Below are 21332 nucleotides of genomic sequence, written 5' to 3' on the forward strand. Positions count from 1 at the left end.
CAATATAATATTGCCCTCTTTCCATTAAAAAAGTTTAAGAATTTAGAACTCTTGATATGTGTCCAGACACTTCATATTATTTGAAGACAGAATTTCTTATTATTTTAAGTGATTCAGGTATTTTCATCTGGTTTCACTTTTTAAATAATTTTAATGAGTGAAGACTCATGGTAAAATTTAGGGTCGTTTCTAAAGGGTTTTTGTCAGGTAGATGTATGTGTGATATTTGACATTAGCTAGAGTTCTAGATGGTCTTAGTCCGTTCACTTTCATTTGATTTGCTTCAATGAACGGTGTTGTACTAGTTGGAACCTAAACTAATAGGGCCTCAGCCACAGAGGAAGGAGGAAGAACATACTTTGTAGTTCAGCACTAAAACATGAGTTCCATGTGTGTCTTATATCCAGGAAGCTAACCATTTCATTTTAGTAAGAACATGCCACTGACAGTAGGAGCCTTGGTGGCCTACTGAGTTTTGTTGGGTTGCTAACTGCAAGGTCAGCTGTTCTGAGGTAGGAGTAGGGGGCTTTCTACTCCCACAAAGAGTTACTGTCTCAGAAACTCACAGGGAGAGCTCCACCCTGTCCTATAGGGTAACTATGGGCCAGCATCAGTGTGATGGCAGCGAGTGAAAAGAAAGTGCAAGCCTCCCAAAGCAGCATGTTCAAAGTTTCAGAAAGTGCTTACCTGTTGCTCGAAAGGGCCATTTCAAAATGTCCGTGTATTGAGGAAAAATAGTTGTTTTTTATTTGCTTGTTTACTGGTTTACATGTCTGATTTATAATAGGCTTTTTACACGAATACTTTTACATGACTAGGTAATTTTCTACATCTATGAGCTGGAACTCACCAAAAGTAGCCATGATTTTACTATTCTAAGTTGTATTCTATTTTGGTTAGCTCTGGAATTTTCTCTGAAAGACTCTTGGGATTTCCAGCTCTCATTAATTCTTCAGTCTGATAGACCAATGTGCAAAACCTCAAAATATAGCATGGCTCCCCAGAGCACTTTAAGAGGTAAACTGACCAGTTATGTGGCAGGATCCCACAAAGACCTCATCTGTAGACCCACGTGAAGCTTGACTCTACTTCTCTGCTCTCGGTCTGTCACTTCATGTGTAGCATCAATACAGTTTGCACCGACTACCAATTAGCCGAATCCTACAAATTTGGCCTCAGTGTAATGATTCAAATACTCTCCTCTGAGCCGCATGTCTGGAATTCTGACTGCCACCTCCTTGACTCGTGCCTTGGAAGATAGGGATTACACAGTGGCCTAACAGTGGTATTTCCTAGTCCTCTCTGTCTGAGTACTATCTGATTGAACAGCTGTGGGTGTCAGATCCTGGCTGACATCCAGACCTTTCCTTCTGGTTTGAATTCATCGGCCAAATGTGACCAGTCAGCTCACATCTGTCCTCCTAGATGGTCACACACTGGGAACTAACATTTCTCAAGGATACAAGCACTACCATTACACCTAGCTCTGTGTGGTCTAGAACATAAAACATTCATAATTAGAGGATTTACCATTATTCAGCAGTTTAACTTGCCTTTAACTTCAGCAGTTTAACCCCCCTATCAGGTTTTATACATCTTAACCCACTACTGTTGAGTCCATTTTGATTAGATGTATTCCTAAAGGATTCACAGTTTTGATGGTACTATTGTAAGTGTGAATCTTTATTTTCATTTGCTTCTAGTTGGTGGAAATATTATTGAATGTTTATAGTAAAACTGTGATAGTATATTCTGCACTAATGCAATTTAGCATATAAAGTGATAAGTGTTTAAGTCCAATCCCTTGATTCTATTTTTTATATGACCTAATACTCTTGGCTTCAAGTCACAGTTAGAAAGTTACTGCTTCTGCAATTGATGATGGGGGCTTTCTTGGGTCCATGTATAGTCAACTGGGAACATTATACATTTCATCATATTTATTTTTATCAAAATAAAGAAAATTATGTCATTCATTTCATCACAAGTGAGCTCACACATTTTCCTGATTGAAATTTTAGCACACTCATGATATATGGTAAAGTTATATATTAGTTTCATTTCTAACAACAATGCTAAGTTGTTTATTGACACTGATAATTTTCTGAAGAATTCCTGATGATGTAGTAGTTAAGCACTCAGCTAGAAACGATAGCTTGACAATTTAAACCTACCCACCACTTTAAACTTATTCAGCTACTCGGCAAGAAAAAGATTTGGTGATCTGTCCCCATAAATATTGCATCCCTGAAAATTCCATCATGCAGTTCTACTTGGTCACATGGGGTCAATGTGAGTTTTAAAAAAAGTCAGTCAATGACACCACCACCACCACTAATTTACAGTAGATTATTTTAGATTTTTCATATAAAGTACAACTAATAAAATATTTAAACTATTTTAGTTGGAACTGATAGAAAAATATTCCGTAGTTTGAGCACATCAAGCAGTATTGTACAATTGCTACCACAATTTGTTTCAAAACATTCTCTTCCTTCTTGAATTCCTTGATATCAGCTCCCATTTACCCCTCCCCCACAATGTACCCACAAGGAAACTTTATTCTACTTACTGTGTCTATAAGTTCACCAATCCTGGCTTTCATATACTGCAAAACAGAAAAAACATAACAAAAATTCAAGAGAGCAACACATATGCCAAAATACATCAGAGATAAGCCCCAATAATAATAATAATAATAATAAACCCTACAGAAAATGTTGAAACCCACATCAGGGTCAACATGCATCACAGGGGGGAATCAACTGACAAGGTTTTAACCATTCAAGTCAGGTTTATCATTTTGATCTATAGTCATCTCTCCAATTTCATTCCTTCCATCAGTGACCAGATTTCTTTTCTTTTTAAAAAACATATTATTATGAATTGAATGAAGGTATATAGACCAGAGTAGTATTCCATTCAACAAACCATATATGTCTTGTATGTCACTGATTACAATTTCCACAATATAACATCCCCCATCCTACTTCCTACCTGTTTCCCATTCCCAATCTTCCTTCTTTTCCACACTTTCTGCATAATGAACTTTGTTCTTGGGCAAATGCTGCTCTTTTGATTTGAAATAGTTGATTGTTCTAAATAGTGCACAGTGCTCTAGTATTATTCTTTACCTTATAACCCTGCTTGTTGTTTGGGATAAAATTGAATGGGAGTGGTAGGGTGGGAAGTGAAGATGTGGGGGAAGCATGAGCTCAGTTTCTTTCCAGGCCTAAAGGCTGACTAAATGTCTTGGTCTCCGGGGCTCCACTAGTCTTTATCTGACCAGTCAACTTGGTCTTTTTGTGAGTTTGCATTTTGTCTGGCATTTTTCACCACTCTATCCAAGGCTTTGAATACGAAACCTTCTTAGAGTGGCAGATAGTGGTAGCCAGGAAAAATCTAACTCTTTTAATCTCAAGGTGGTGGATTCTGAGGTTCGTGTGGTACTAGTCCTTGGGACTAGTTGTTTTCACGCGTGGTTTCACTTTTCTTTGCAAGAGACCACTGGTTGTTCCTTAGATGGCTACTTGTAAGTTTCTAATACTCCAGTCACTCAACACCTCTTGTATGCAGATGTTATACCAATGAATCTAGAGTCTTTAATACATCTCCTTAGTGGGTCCAATCAGCATAATGTCATCAATATAATGGACTAGTGTTACATTTTTCAGAATAGATAGGTGATCAAGATCCCTTCAGACTAAAGTATGGCCACAGGGCAGACGAGTTGAAGTACCCATGGGGAAAAGTTGTGAAAGTGTATGGTTGCCCCTGCCAGCTGAAGGCAAACTGCATCTGGTGGTCCTTTGAGACTGGTATTGAGAAGAAGGTATTAGCCAGATCAATAGCTGCATACCAAGTACCAGGAGAAGTATTCATTTGCTCAAGCAATGAAATCACATCTGGAACAGCAGCTGCAATTGGAGTCACCACATGGTTAAGTTTACGATAATACACTGTCATTCTCCAGGATCCTTTTTTTTTTTTTTTTACAAGCCAAATAGGTGAGTTAATCTGGGATGTGGTAGGAATCACAACCCCTGCATCTTTCAAGTCTTTGATAGTGGCTCTGATCTCTGCAGTCCCTCCAGGAATGCGGTACTGCTTTTGGTTTACTATTTTCCTAGGCAATGGCAGTTCTAATGGTGTCCGCTTGGCCTTTCCTACCACAATTAGCCCTTATTCCACATTTCAGGGATCCAATATGGGGGTTCTCCTGGTTACTAAGTATGTCTATTCCAATGATGCATTCTGGAACTGGGAAAATAACCACAGGATGGGTTTGGGGCCCACTGGACCAACAGTGAGGCATACCTGAGCTAAAACTCCACTGATAATTTGACCTCCATAAGCTCCCACTCTGGCTGGCCTTCAAAACACTTTGGGTCTCTTGGAACTAGTGTCAGTTCAGAGCCAGTGTCTAGTAATCCCTGAAAATATTTGATTATTTCCTTTACCCCAATGAACAGTCACTCTTGTGAAAGGCCGCAGGTCCCTTTGGGAAGGCTAGAAGAAAGGCTAACAGTATAGACCTTCGTTGATGTAGCAGGATCCTCCTTCATTTAAGGAGTGTGGGTCTGTAAACTGGCTCAAGTCTAGGAATTAATTGAGTGATTGTGACTGTCTATTCTGCTGTTCACCTGATCTAGCACTCTTCCGCCTGTGTACATCACATAAATATTTAGTAGTTTACCATGTATTTCACTCCTAGGGACACTGTGGCTAAGTAGCCAATGCCATAATTCCACAGAAGACAGATTGCTTTGATTACTACAGAAACCTGGTTGTCTCTTATAACCACGCCCACCCTGTCTCTGTTGATTCAGTGCTGACACCTGCCCTCTACCATCACTGAGACCAATCAGCCCCATTGTGGGCAAATGTCGGAGTTGGCTTAGGGCAGTTCCTACTGTTAATCCTGGCGCACATAAAATAGCAATCACATGAGTCTTCAGAGATCCTAGGACCCACTTCACAAACTTGTTCCTTATGTTTGTGGTGAAGGATATGTCCTCAGGACACCCCCTTTTTGGGTCTATGGGAATATCCTGATAGATCCATTCCAACATACCAATTTCCATAAGCTTTTGGATGCCATCTTCTACAGTGTACCAAGGTAGGTCAGGTACCTCAAATAAGTCTAATCTAGGCCATCTGGCAGTCCATGCTTCAGTGAACCAACCAAATCAGAAATTAAAACCTCTCTTAGCCTCTCTTGCTGAAACATTGAAAGAAGAATCTGTGCTTAGGGGTCTCATATCTAGAAACTCAGACTAGTCTAATATTATATTTCTTGCACCAGTATCCCACACCCATAGTAACCATTCCCAGGAATATTCCCTAGGCTTCTGCTTGTATTTGAAAACTTGAGATCTTTGTGAGTATAGTGCCCTTCTTCTTGGGTAATCATCTCAACTTCACCCTTAGGAGCTTTCTGAGCCTTAATTTTAGTTACTGGTCTAGAGGAAATAATGGTTGGTGAGGGTGTTTCCTGGGTGCTCTCAGCAATATCTTGTAAAGCATTTCCCTCAGACAACGCTACCGATGCAGCCCTACCTGGCATTTCAGCTTGAACAGTTTGGCTAATCTGCTCAGGTGTGGATTATTTTATTGATAGTGAATTAATACCTTCAGCTGGGAGGGGTGGATCTATTGACTGGGGTGGCTCAATCGTCTCTAGAGGCTCAATATCCTCCTCTTCTGGATCATCAGCCCATTTGTTCCCATCCCATGTTTCAGGGTCCCAACTTTTTTCTCTCAATGCCCTCCCTTTAGTATCAGACTCTGCTCTAGATTTTCAATTTGGCTCTCATTGTAATCAGCCACTCCCATGATGTGACTGTATCTGGTTCTCAGCAATGTCAGTTCTATTACTAGAGGAGAGAAGGCTCTCCTTTGAAGCACAGGCAGAACCTTTTAAGTCTGTTAGTCAGCACTGGAGGTGCGCTTCTAAGGTTCTGAGCCCATCCCTCTCCTTAATCAGTTTCCATTTTAAGGAGGACCAGCCAACCAGCCTCCCTATACTTGTATCCATGCCTTTAGGTATAGAAATAGCATTATCAGTGCTGTTAAGTCTAATCAAGCTGGAGAGCCAATTTAAGAAGCCCATATTTATGATTTCATTTCTCTAGAACCACTCTGTACCAATTATGTTAGATAGGTTCCTCTAAAGAAACAAAACCAGGACACTAATGATTAAATATCTATTTATACAGATATATAACAAGAAATCAAGTTAATTAATCTATAAGGCAGTACAAATGGCTCTGTGCAACTCACTTCCATGAGACAGCTAATACACTGGCAGTCCTTCAAGTCTTGAGGGCCGGTAGTCCTCTGTAGAGCAATTCAGGCTATCTGGCTGCAGACAGCAAACAGCAAGGCAGTTCACCACAGTCAGTCAAATCATTGTCAGGGTCCGAGAGTCCCCAGCTCAAATGATGCATATTCCAGTAGTGTGGCGAAGCAGGTCTTGATGGAACCTCAAACTACAGTGACACAGTCCATGGATTAGGTGTCCCACAGGTAGCGTAGCTTGCAAATGGAGGCAGAGAACAAGCGACGGTAGCCGCACACGGGTCTGATCATCAAAGAGCAAGAGACAAGCAAGGTGAGGCTCGCTGAGCCATTTATCTCTCCGCCCTTCAATTAATCCCACATGTGTTCACTGGCCATGTTGGCCCAATAAATTTACCTATCACAGATATATATTTAGTACTACGATTGCTGCATCATAAGGTATTTCTATTTCCAAATTTTTTATGGACGTGCCATACTGTTTTCTATAGTAGCTTTCATTTTACAATCCCAGCAGTAGTGCCTTAGGAATTCAGTCTTTCCAGATAGTTGTAAGCATTTGTTTTCTATTTCTTTGAACTTGCTATGAATGCTGGAGTGAAATAATATCTCATTGCTTGCAATTTACATCTCTCTAATGGCTAATAATAACAAGTATTTATTCAGGTGCTTACTAGTTGCTGTAATGTCTTCTGTGGTATATTGTCTGTTCATGTAAATGGAATCATTTATCATTTAGGGGTTGAAGTGTTGAAGTTTTCTATAATTTTTAGAGATGAATCCTTTTTCTGTTATGTCATGGCCCAAGTATTAATAGTTTTTGCCTAATCTTAGTGTTCTTTGTTGAGCCTGTTGGTAAAAATCTTTTTATGGATATAATTGTCTAATTTTTTAGGAGGTCATAGTCATTTGGTTTGTCTTCTACTGTTTAGTTTTTATCTTGTGCATTTTAGTTACATCCAATAGTGTATTTGTGTCATGAATTAGAACCCTCAAGAGCCCTGGTGGCATAGTAGGCTACATGCTGAGCTGCTAGCCAAGAGGTCAGCAGTTCTAAGTGCTTTGTGCGATAAAAATGAGGCTGGCTGCTCCTGTGAAGATTTAGTCTTGGAAACCCAAAAGGACAGTTTTACCCAGGCGTATACGTCTCTGCGAACTGGAAGCAACTTGATAGCAGTGAGTTTGGTTTGGGTTATTAGGTCCCTATGTTTGCCCTATTTTTAATTTCAAAGTTGTATAGGTTGGAGTTTACAATTAGGCATTTGATCCATCTTGAGTTCATTTTTCTATATGATGTAACGTATGTGTTCTATTCCATTTTTCTAAATTGGATATCAGTTTTGCCAGCTTCATTTGTTAAAGAGAGTATCTCTTCCCCATTTAATGAGTTTCTCCTTTTATCAAAGAATAGCTAGGCTTATGTGTGTGGATTGATTTCTGATTCTCAATTCTATTGCATTGGCTTCTGTGTCTATTATTGATTCAGTATCAGAATCGATTTACTACAATGGCTAGGTAGTAGGTTTTGATATTGGACAGAGTGAGGCTTCCTAATTTATTCTTCTTCTTTAGTAGTTTTTGTTCATCCAAGGTCTCTTTCCTTTCCATATAAAATTTATGAATAATTTTTCCATCTTTATAAGGCATGATAATGAAATTTGAATTGGGCTTGTTTTATATATACAGATTGCTTTAAAATGTCAAGGCTCCCTATCCATGAGCATGGTATATTCTTTTTGATTTCCTATAATAACTTTTTCTAGGGTTTTTTTGTTTACATTCTTTGTATCTCTGATTGGATTTATTCCTAAGTATTTCATTTATTTTTAGTGTCTGACATAAATTATACAGTTTTCTTGATTTATTTTTCATAACTTTCTGTTAGCATAAAGAAATCTTACTAATTTTTCATAATTATCTCGGCCCATGCCACTTTGCTGAATCCTTGGAATTTTCTATATGTAGGATCATATAATAAATAAAAATACAGAATTTTACTTCTTTGCAATTTGGATCCCTTTCCTGTCTCATTGCTCTGGTTAGGACTTCCAATACAATATTGAACAGTAGTGCTGATAAACAGGCATCCTTATATGGTTCTCATTTGTCAGGGGGATGCTTTTAGTCTCTCTCCGTTGAAACTAATGTTGGCTGCTGACTTTGTAGTTATGTCCTGAATTGTAATTAGGAATTTCCCCCAAAATATTTCATTTGTTTTGAGTGTGTTTATCAGGAATGAATGTCAACAAATGATTTTGACAAATGCCTTTCTGCTTTAACTGATATCATCATGTAGGGACCACTTTTATTATTTCTTTTTATCACCCTTTCTTTATTGTCCAGGAGCCCTAGTTCAATAAAATGTACTTTTACATAGACACTCTCATAGTTTATTCAGCATTAAAGGGCAAGTTTCAAATTTTCAATATTCTATATGGTGTTTTCTAGTTACATTTTGTAACTATTCTTTATTAAGTATCTTATTTTGTAAGAATGTTTATTACAACTAAATGCTGAACTACAGCACACTTTCATGCATCTATCGAGAAAATTTTTCTAACATTGGACACTACCCAATATCCCTTGAATAAGCCCAAGTTAGTTATACCATTTTACATATTCGATTCAATTTTCTGATGTTTTGCTTGGAATTTTTACATTTAACTTTATAATTGAGATTGATGTATTTTATTCTTTCTCACACTGTTATATGCTATCGTTATAAAATGAGTTAGTAAGAACAAGCGAACTTCTAAAAGTTCATGGAAATTTTTAATTTTTTAAAATTTCATTTTCCACAAGATTTTCGAAGTCCCACATATATTACCTTTTTCTATTCTCTGTAAGAGTTGATATAAGACTAGTCTTATATTATTTCTTGTAGAACTCCCTATTAATTCCATCAGAGTTTAAAGGTTTCTTTGAGTGGAGGTTTTTGAAAATAGATTAAATATCATTACTTGTTCTAGAACTTTGAGGTTTTCTAGTTTTGTTGAGTAAATTTTGCTAATTTGTATTTACATGGGGGTTTGTTCATTTTCTTATAATATTATTATGTTTCAGCCAACCAAACCTTTAGTCATGGAGTAAATTCTGATTCATAGCAATCGTATAGGACAGAGTAAAGCTGTCCAACGGAGCTTCCATGACTGCAAATCTCCAAGGAAGCAGTCAACTGTTTCTCCCACAAAGCATCTGGTGAATTAAAGCTACTTTCTTGAAATTGAATTTATTGCATTCTGCAAACATACTCTTTATTTCTAGAATTGTTATCTGTTCGTTGCATCATTTATGATGAGAAGCTTGCTAAGAATTCCATGGCAGATTTGTCGATTTCTCCCTGTATTGTGTCATTTTTGCCTTAGGTATTTGTAGTTCATGTTACTATATATCTTTCAGCTGAATAACATCATTTACCATTATGAATTGATGTTGCAGGGGAACTTTAATTTTTTTTCTTTTTTACCTTAAGTTATGTTTTGTTGATATCACTGGAGTCTCTCTCTTTCTCTCTCTCTCTCTTTGATGAATATTGGAGAGATGGATGAATTGAAGGAAAGGTCAGATGGTAGGCTCTAATAGCTCTCAGAGTCCACAAGCAATATGGTAGGCTGTTGGCTAAAGTTCCAAGAACTGAATGCAATGAGCCAGATGCAAGATACAGACCAGCAAGAAGTGAGGAGGCTCTCCACAACATCTACTTATATATAGGACGTACAGCACACTCCTGACACTTTGACCCGAGCAAGGTCATCTAACAACAACAAGGTGTTGCTCTCCACCATAACCCTCTTGCAAATGCTTGACTACTCATGGCAGATTTCACTATGCAGTTATTACATTATGTTATGCCATATCGTGGGGGAGGCCTCAATTGCCAAACTAGGCCTAGTCAAGTTGATACAAATTCTGTTACATATCTTTAGACTGGAAAGTAATTATTGAAATAAAACAAAAGGATACTGCACAGTTTTAAATCAGAAAAGGTTTGCATTGGGATTGTATCCTTTTACTATACTTATTCAATGTATAAACTGAGTAAATAATTTGGAAAAGCGGGACTATGTGAAAAAGAGTACAGCGTCAGGACTGGAGGATGATGTATTACAATGACATAATCTTGTTTGGTCAAAGTGAGAAGACTTGAAGCACTTCCCGATGAAGATCAAGTACTGCAGTTTTAAATATGTGTTCTAATTCAATGCAAAGGAAGAAAACAATCCTCACAATTGAACCGTTAGACAACAGCATGGTGAACAAAAGAAAAAAATTGAAGTTGTCAAAGTTTTACTTTGCTTAAGTCCACAACCAATGCTCATGGGAGCATCAGCCAACTTCTTTCAACACAGATTTATTTTTCTGTTTAGCAGTCAGTCAATGATATTTTCTGTATTCTTCACCAGCACCACAATTCGAATGCATCAGTTCTTCTTTAGTCTTCCTTATTCAATGTCTAATTTTCATGCATTACATATTAACTAAGAGTGTATAAATTAACTCTGACAATCTTTTTATATTCATTGAAATCTTAGTCTATGTATATGTATATGGTATATATATGTTGTTTATATATATATATACATATATACGGACATATTTGTATCCATATCTATATATACTTAGATTTAATTACTTTTCTCATTTTATCGTTATTTGTCCCCTCTGGTCTAGGTTTCTCTTTTCCCACTTATTTGATCTTCTTTTGCATATTTTTTTATCATTCTACTTGTTTAAACTTGTTTGGGGACTTATATACTTGGTTTCTATATAACGCATACCTTTAAGTTATTCTAAACAAAGATCATTAGACCCTGTCCATTTGAGGAACATGGAATTCATCATAGGCCACATGAGTAGGACTCCATTTGGAAATCCCACTGAATGAACTGGACTGGACCTCAAACTTTTCTGTAGCCCTTGGACTCCAGACGGAAACTCCTTGAGGTGAGAAGAAACACATGACTGCCACCCCAAGGCTGTGGCATCGGTGACTACTGGATCTTGGTTAGTGTAGCTTTCTTTGTGGGTGTCTAGTGAAAGGCAAACCATACTTCCTATGTTCATGCCCTCATTGCTTAATAATGGCAAGTATTAATCTGAATGGCAAGGTTCTGCCATTGGGAATGAATGTTACTGGAAATTTACCCCATCATCAACTCCCATGGTCAATGTAAACAGAGCTCAATCATTTAAGAGTTCAATCTGTACATATCAACAACTCATAGATTGGAGTTCATAGATTGTCTACTTGCATAATTTCCTTTTATAAATAGTACATTAAAGTCTACACCATTGGGTAGATTAATGACACTATTAATAGAATTAACTTATACACTAGGGAGATGATTGATAATGGTCTTTGTCATAAAATGATAATGAAGCCTCAAGTAAACCAGAGATGTACATAATCCATAGACAAGTGATTGGATTTTAGGTTCCCAATTGATTCTAGCCCTGATCCAAGAACATTTGGTTCATATGACATGGCCCTGCTCAATGCTAGCCCTTGTGGGAGGATCACTGGGGATATATGTGCTGCCACAAAGCATGGTGAAGACAGAAGACGGTGCCTGCATATCAAAGGGACTGACAGCTAGGATATTAAAGGATTGTATTCAAACAAGTAGCCATCTAATGAGGCCTTGACTGAGTCCACTTGGTGTAATGCACCAGCCTGTGTGATTAAAGGATGTTAAACAATAAAATACAAATATAAAGGAGGGAAAAGTATCAGAGCTTAAATTGTTAGCTTCAATTTTCAGAAGGTTATGAATGACAACAGGAGTCCAAAGTCTATCTGCAGTTTCCCTACATAGATTGAGGCTGGTGAATTCCCTCTCACCACAGTCCAAGGACATGAGACTATTATAAACTGTTAGACAGTTTATAAACTTGATTGTGACAGATGGAATTAGGCAATTATGTGGTACCCAGCCATTGAGCTCTCTCTTGACCCACTTTGGATTTGTTCTAGTTTTAAATATTTCTTGTTTGTTTTTTGGTTGTTTTTTTTCTTAATAGAAGTTTTCTCTCCTCTGGTTCATTGACATCCCTTTCTTTCTTTCTTTTAAAATATATTTTCTGTTGTTAGGGTGTTTTTTTTGGGGGGTGTGGAGTTTTCCTGTTTATTTTGCACAGGGTGGGTGGATGTTTAGAGACAATAATTGGGGTACTGGCTTATTGAGGAAAGGGGATAGGTTGGAGGAAATGGGGAGAAGATAATGAATATAGGAGTAGGGTGGATGTTCTAGAACTGATTGTGATGATGTATATATAACTCTTTTAAAATAGCCTCAACTATGCAAGTATATGATACGTGAGTTGTATCTCAATGAAATATTGGGGGGAAAATTAAGGTAAACAATATTTTTATTTTATCTTAATAGGCAATAGAAATATGTGCTAGTACTACCATTTTGATATGCATGTTCTTCAATTATTTCTATATTTTTAATACTCACATTATTAGCATTATGATTTTAATAAAGTCCATTTAGATTTATCCTCTTAACTGTTAGTTTTTCCTGAACTTCAGCATTTCTAGCAGGGACAATTTTCTCACTACTTGATGTTTATCTATTAAAATTCTCTGAGTGAAATTATGATCGTAGCATATTGCCCCTGTGTTAGACAGGGTTCTCTAGAGAGATAAAACCAAATTCCTGATAATATAATATATTTATTTATAAAGGTAATTAATATATAACGAGAAATGAAATGTTAAATCATAAAGATAATTAGATATATAACGAGAAATGAAATGTTAAATCATATACAGATAAATATACAATACAAGAAATAAACTGTTAAATTAGAAGCACTATAAATGGCTTAGTGCAACTCACGTCCGTGAGAGAAAGTTGAGAGACTAGCAGTCCTTCAAGTCTCTATCTGATGCCAGATCTTCCTCTATTTGTAGAGGGAGCTAGGTTATGTCAGCACAGCAGCCAATCACAAGGCAGGTCACCAATCGCCAATCCCCAGCTCCAGAGAAGTCTTAAAGGGACCTCAACTTACAGCAACACAGTCCACAGGCTAGGTGTCCCACAGGCTGTGTAGCCTTTAAATTGAAGCACAGAACAAGCAAGGCAGCCGCACACTGGTCCGATGATCACAGAGCGAGAGACAAGAAAGGCAAGGCTCACCAAGCCATCCATCTCTCCGCCCCTCAGTCAATCCCACCTGCGTTTATCAGCCAGGCTGGCACAATAAACTGTCTCAGCCCCCATATTTTGTTGTTTGTTTAATGTTGCTTCCATTCATGAAAGCTATTCCCTTTAACATGTTAGCTTTTAATGTTTTTATAGCACATTAAAGGTATTATTTCACTGTCTCCTGACTTTTATTTAGACTTCCAGGAGCCCTGGGAGTGTGGTGGTTAGCATTGGGCTCCTAACCAAAAGGTCAGAGAAGGGCCTTCTCCTCCTGTAAAGAGTTTCGGTATCTAAAACTCACAGGGCAGAACTAGGAGTCATCATCAACAGATGGAAGGGGGTTTGGTTTTTCTAGCCTGAAAACTGGCTCTTCAACAACAAAATATAGGCCAACAAATAATATCCCATCACCAAATGCAATCTATAGTTTGTTCTTAGAACTAGCTTTATAGTAACACAACCACCTCTATTCATTTATATATTGCCCGCGACTGCTTTCATACAGCAACAGCAAAGTTGATTTTGGTTGCATTGAAGCATATTGCCTAGAACATTCTAAACCACCAACTACTATTTGGGCCTTTTCAGAAGATGTTTGTTGATCTCAAGTCTAGCAGCCACTCCTTTGAAAGTAATGTATTTTTTATGGCTTCTTTGATTTTTTCCCCTTTATTTTCTGCATTTTTCACTACAATAGTCTTTTTAATTATCCTACTTGGATTTTAAAAAAATCTATCAACTGATACTTATGATCAGTGCTTAAAAATTCCAAATTTTTGTCTCTGTTAGTTACAATGAAAACATTTATCTTTCAGCAATAATTACTGATTAAAACAAAAAACATTGGTTGTGATCACAGTTTCTGTGGGAGAGATATTCAGAAGTACCCTCCCTGCACTGATTATTTCTGGCTCTAGTCTTTCATCATTTTGTGTTCACACATTGATTGAGGCCGTAGTCAGCTGAAAGCTTGACTGGGGCTGCAGGATTCACTTCCAAATCAAATTAGCCGATTCGCATGGCTGTCCAGTTGATGATGGGTTTGGTAAAAAGCATCCGTTTCTCTTCACTGGGAGTTTTCTACACAACAGGAAAGGTGACTTCAGGCAGAGCAAGAAATCTAGGAATGCGAGATGAGCGGAAGCTACCCCTTTACTTCCTTCATTATAATTCCTACCACATTATATTAATGTTTAACAAATTCCTACGTTGAGCCCACACTCAAAGTGGAGAATCAGGCTTCATATGGCAAGTCAAAAAACTTAGGCACATCTGAAACCATTGGGCTATTAACTCCAAAGTCAGTAGTTCTCAATCACCAGCTGCTCCTCTGGGGGAAGATAAAGAGTTCTAGTCCTGAAATCCACAGGGGCACTTCTATCTTGTTCTGTTGGTCCACTGTGAGAATCAACTCAGTGGTAGTAAGAGTGAAAAATTATCTGTGTTAGACAGGGTTCTCTAGAGAAACAAAACCAGGACACTTATGGTTTTTATATCATAAGATATAAAAGAGAGACCAGTCCCTGGAGAAGCACATTATGTTTGGCAAAGTAGAGGGGCAGCAAAAAAGAGGGAAGCCTTCAGGTCATGGATTGACACTGTGGCCGTAACAATAGGCTCAAACATGGGAACAGTTTGTTCTGTATAAGGTCACTATGGGTCGGAACCTACTTGATAGCACCTAACAACAGCAGCAATCTTCTGGTTCCTTTTTAAAATTTATATTTTTATTGTATATTTCCAATTTATTTATTTATCTTACTAAATGGGATTTAATACATATATGGTTCCTTAATTCTCTCATCAACTATGTCTAATCTGCTATTAAGCCTTACTATTCAGTTTTATATAACAGTTACTTTATTTCAAGAAGCTTCATTCTAGATCTCTTAGGCTCTTTTTCAAATAGTTTCTTATTTATTGAAAATAACTTCAATTTATTCTAATTTATCTAAATATAATCAGCAATGTTGTTTTCAGATCTGTCTCTGCTAACAAATATCTGAAATCCTTTTTGGTTTATTTCTTCTCTGCCTGTTGATTTTTATGCATAGAGGCAAATTTAATCATGTACTAAGATCTTTAATTGGACTGGACATTGTATTCATGTGGGGGAAGTTTTGTTCTGTCAGGCACCTGAAGGATGCTATCTATCCAGGAAAAATTTAAAACAAGTTCAAGGTTTGATATTCCCTGATTCATGCAAAAGATTCAGTACCTGATGTAACCTCTCTCAACAGCAGAGATTTAACAACTATTTCTCTCACAGTTTGGGGGAATTGATTGATTAGACTGTCATCTTGCAAATGCCCTGGATTTTTATGTGAGTCTACCTTTCTCCACAGAGTTACAATATAAGTTCCCTGAAGTGGCATCGTTGCTTTAGAGCTAACTTTAGAATAATTAGGAATTGGACCACAGTTCTTTTGTTCCTGCGCAGTGTCCTTGTTCTCCACAAGCAGTATCTGATCATATTGAACACCGATGATAATGGTAGTGGTCTTTTCTGTCCTTCTTTCACAAAACAGCCTTTAGGGAAAGATCACACTCAGCTCCTTCAAGTCATAAAACAATGCAACAAACAAAAATGTCCAAAGATGCTAAAGGCAGAAGTGCTGCAATTTACTACCTGGTCTGCAAATGGACAGAAGTAAAGCCTTCAACGTGAGTAGTCTGAGAGATGCTAGCTGACTAGTGGGAAACATAGTGTGTACTTCTGATTCAGTGCTGCCACTATTGCAGAATTTTAACAACACCGTCTACACAATAGCCGGGTCTTTTTTCACAACGGGTGTCAGCAGGGCATCTGATTGATACACTGCATTGTTTTCAATCATGGTTTTATGAGGCCCACATTAAATATTGAAAACCAAGCTATATATTTAGAAGAGTAATTAGTATGAAGCAGCCTCTGTGCCTTATTCCCTGTTAAAGTTTGAAAGTAAACCAAGGATGATGAATATTTAATGTACTGTACCTCATTGTCGTCTGATAATAAGATTTGTTATAGGGGTATAAAATGTTATGTTACGTTCTTACAGCACATCATTAATATTGTGAAATGTAGCTGGGCTTGCAGGCAGAACTCTCTGACAGAAAAACAATAGAAAGATAAGTGATATCAACCTTTTCTCCAAGGATTTAGAAGACAATCAGCTGATGTATTTGAAGGAAGGGGAAAGATGTATTTGAGATCTGGATACATCTTCCAAGCATTTCAGGGAAAGGAAGAAAGAAGAGGGTGGGGGGAGGAGAAGAGACGGCAGGAGAAAACGGAGGGAGAAGAGCCAAGGAATCAGGCCACTAAGAAAAGAGATAGGCAGAAGTTAGTCGTGAAGAGAGTTCAAGGACTATACTGAATGTTGGTTAAAATACATTTTAAAGACTTTTCCTATATTTGAACCCTAGGATTTCATGTATCCTTAAATGTGACACTCTGTATAACCATAGGGATCCCTTAAGGCTATTTGTTCCATGCTGTGGATTTCCTGACAGAAGCTCTTGCAATGACTCCCCTGGAAGTTTGTGACTGTCCACAGAGTAAACTGAAAATAAAGTAAATGCGTTTTGTAATAGTAATGGTAACTCACCACGCAGAATCTAGGAAGAGACACTGCAACCTAAATTAGCATTCTAATTTTTTAAACCAAAAAATCAGAAGAGTCCTGGCAGTCATAAAGCATATAGTACTGAGAGGGTGGCCTTCAAAGACAGGTGAATTTATGTTTGATTTCTACCACTTCGGGTGTCAGGCATCACTCTATTACTCTCCTCATCTGAATAAAGCCCACTGCCATGAATTGATGACAGTGGTTTGGGCCCACTGTCACTTCCAACTCATAGCAACCTCTAGGACCAAACACAAATGTTCCACAGGGTTTTCAAGACTAAATTTATATGGGGGTAGAGAGATGGTAATTTGTGGTCAGCAGGCCAATGCTTAAATTACTGCCAATAAGGTGTCTTCTTATCTGCAGACTTTATGGCTAGTGCTTAATAACTAAGATATTGAAAATAATGCCCTTAGCACATAAAGGCACATTTTAAACATTGATGGTGTTGGAAGTAGTAGGAACAAAGATAAAGAAATCATTATCAATTTTATAAAAAAGTTAGGTCCAAGGAGAAGGAATACCATATTTGAGGTGACATAATTCACTACTGCTGAAACTGAAAATTGAGCCAAAAATCTCTTTATTATCAAATTATCATATAATTCTTATTATGTACTTATTCCAGTTTTAGATCCTTTAGAATAAATATAAAATATGTTCCTTAATATTAATAAATAAGACTTATCTTTTTAATGCTGAGAAGTGGTCAAATTTATGCCAATAATTAAATTTAATTGGTGAGAAGTAGTGGAGACATTCAAAGTCTAATCTAATAGAGATGCTTGTGAAGAACATGCCTGTGCTTTAGTGTAAAATGTCCTTGTTGCTATTGCTGTCAGATGAAGTCAAGTTGGCTGGAAACGGGGACACTGCTGGGTCCTGTGCCATCCTCAATTGTTCTTATGTTCATTGTTGTAGCCACTGTGTCAATCCATCTTGTTGAAGGGCTGCCTCTCTTTTGCTGCCCTTTTATTGTATCTACCATGATGGCCTTCTCCAGGGACCTGTCTCTCCTTATAATATGTACATAGTATTTCATACAATATCTCACCATCCCTGCTTCTAAGGAGCATCATGGCTGTACTTCTCCCAAGACAGATTTGTGTGTTCTTTTGGCAGTCCATGGTGCTTTAATATTCTTCACCAGAACCATAATTTAAATGTGTGGATTCTACAGGCATAGAGATTTATGTAATGTGGCTTTTCTAGATAAAGTGTCTAACTCTTACCTAACGACCTTTTCTTGCCTGGGTCTGCTCAGAAGGTAGGAAAAATGCTGATAGGATTCACCTGTGAGTAACGGTGAAAAACGACTCCCTGAAACTCCATCCTACTGGGTATGAAGAGTCCACTCAGAAGCAGAAGGCAGTTCCAGAGCAAATCCTCTGGACCCAACGTCCCTGCACAGTCAACCTCCTGGGGCCAGAAGACACCAAGAACCTTAGAGCCACAGCAGGACAGCCAGTGGGTCCAGCAGGACATGGAGTGGTGGGCTTCCCAACTCCCAGAGCAAGTAAAACTCAGCGCCTCTGTGCAGGAAGCAGGCTTACTGGATTGGGGTGCTCCGGGTACTTAATTCAGGGAGCTGGGTTTGCTGACCCATGTAGCTGTGCTGAATGCCTTTGGGTTGAAGCTTCCAAAGGAATGGTATCCATATTTGACCATTTGTTATCAGACCTGAAAGAACGTAGTAATATAAACAACCTTTTCTCCTAATAAACAAATACCCTGAGCATTCCTCACTGGCATTAAAACTGGTTAACATCTTAATAAACCCTTTAATTATACATTTTCCCCCTGTGAGGTCTGTGTAGCCATTAAAATTTATATTAGAACTCAGAGATGTAAAATAGATAACAATAATTACAACACCTCAGTTTCTTCTTTGGTCTTCCTTATTCAATGTTCTATTTTCACATATATATGTGACAATTGAAAGTAGCATGATTTGGATCAGGCACACCTTAGTCGTCAAAGTAACCTCTTTGTTCTTCAACACTTTAAACAGGTCTTGTGCAGAAGCTTTACCTAATGCAATGTCTTTGGTTTCTTGACTGCTGCTTCTAGGAGCACTATTTATGGATCCAAGCAAGACACAATTGTTGACAACTTCATTTTTTTCTGCTTGTCATGATATTATCAGTTTTGAGAACTTTTGTTTTATTTAAATTGTCTTGTAATTTACACTGAATGTTGCAATCTTGGATCTTCACCAGCAAGTATTTCAAGTACTCCTTACTTTCAGCAAGCAAGGAGATGTCGTCTGCACATCACAGGTTGTTAATAAGTTAAAAAGGCAGAAAAGAAAGAAGAAACCAAGGGAGCTGTCAGAAGTTACTCTGAAACTTGCTCTTCAGCTTACAGTAGCTAAGTCAAAGTAAGAATAAAGGTCAACAGATAGACCTGGAACTATTTGAAGGCTTTTCTTTGCTGTTGTTGTTGTTTTCTTTTCTTTTGTTGTTTCATGTTGCTTTGTTTTGTTTTTGTGCTTATTATGGTCTCTGCATGTATATCTAGATAAGATAGACAAGATTAAAAAATCCAGAGGAGAAAACAATGGGACCAATGATTCTGGGGGCACACGGGAGAGTGGGAGGCAGGGGAAAGGAAGGAGGCTGCTAACAAACCCGGGGACAAGGGAACAACAAGTCTTTAAAATCGATGATGAGGAGGGCATAGGATGCTTGGTGGGGCTTGATCAAGTGCAATGTAGCCAAGAGGAATTACTGAATCCTGAATGAAGGTCAAACATGATAGTGGGTCAAGAGGAAAGTAAAAGAAAATAGAGGAAAGAACTAGGAGGCAAAGGACATTTATAGAGGTCTAAAAACAGGCATGTACATATGTAAATATATTTATATATAACAATAGGGAAATAGTACTCCCTCAACACAAGACCACTTGGTTCTAATAATCCAGCATTCTGTGATGCTCACTTTCCCTAACATGATCGCTGAAGACAAATGGGTGCATAAGCAAATGTGGTGAAGAAAGCTGATGGTGCCCAACTACCAAAAGCTATAGTGTTTAAGGTCTTAAAGGCTTGAAGATAAACTAGCAGCATCAGGATAGGAGGAAGGCTTATTATTAACCTGTGATATGCATATAGTGTAAAATTAAAAAGTAAATCCTTAAAATTTTATATAAGGTTATATGAGGGGTAAAATAAGGCCATAATAACATGGCAAAATAAAAAGGGAGATACTCCTAAGAAATAAGATTATATGAAAATTTCTTATAATTCTTAATACTTTAAAATATTTTCTAACACTTATAGGAGATACACATTTATTTATAGAATTATAAGAAATATATTTTCTTTTCTTTTTTGAATTTAAAAAAAATCATTTTATTGGAGACTTACACCTCTTATCACAATCCACACATACATTCATAGCGTCAAGAACATGGTAAAGATGTATTTTCTTTTACAAAGTTTTCATTCAAAATAACTGATGCAAAGTATATAATAATAGCTAGGAAAATAAATATAAAAGAAAGTTACAAAATCTATATGAAGACAACTAGTTATCCAAGCTGATTAGTTTATGAAGTTGTTTTTCCCCCCCTCCTTGAATCTATAGCTACAGTAATAAAGAAGAAAATGACCAAGGAGAAGTACAGTATGTTATCCAACTCTATTTAATTGTGTATGACTTTTACAGGGTTCCATAGGAAGAGAGAATGAATCTAAACAGAGACAGTTTATGATTGATTTGAGGAACTATAACAGAAGTACTTTTCTCAGAATCCATGGAGATCTTTCAGCTGAGCTGAACTATGATTGTCAAAGATACTTTCGAGCAAACAGACTCATCAGATAAGTTACCTTCCAGTCTAAAATGGTCTCTGTTTATCTGTAGCCTGTAACAGGAGACCATTCTCTAAGTACTGACCCTGAAATTATCATGGACTTCCATAGCAAACAAATCTGTCTTAAGGAAAACCAAAACAGAATGCTCCTTAGAAGTGGAGCAGGTGAGACTTCCTCTCACCTCCTCTGTCCAAGTCACAAAAAGAGATCAGTCCCTTGAAAATGACATCGCGCTTGATAAAGTTGAGGGTCAATGACAAAGAGGAAGATCTTCAGCTGCACCAGTTGACACATTAACTACAACAAAGCACTCAAACACAATAATTGTGAGGGTGACACAGGACCACGCAGCAGTGTTGCATTCTGTTGCACCAGGGTCACAATTGACAGCATCCAGACACACGCATGCACACACACACACACACACACACACACACACACACACACACA

The sequence above is a fragment of the Echinops telfairi genome, unplaced genomic scaffold, assembly GCF_000313985.2.
Source record: "Echinops telfairi isolate 266 unplaced genomic scaffold, ASM31398v2 ScPeMD7_7469;HRSCAF=8507_0, whole genome shotgun sequence".
NCBI classification, from domain to species: domain Eukaryota; kingdom Metazoa; phylum Chordata; class Mammalia; order Afrosoricida; family Tenrecidae; genus Echinops; species Echinops telfairi.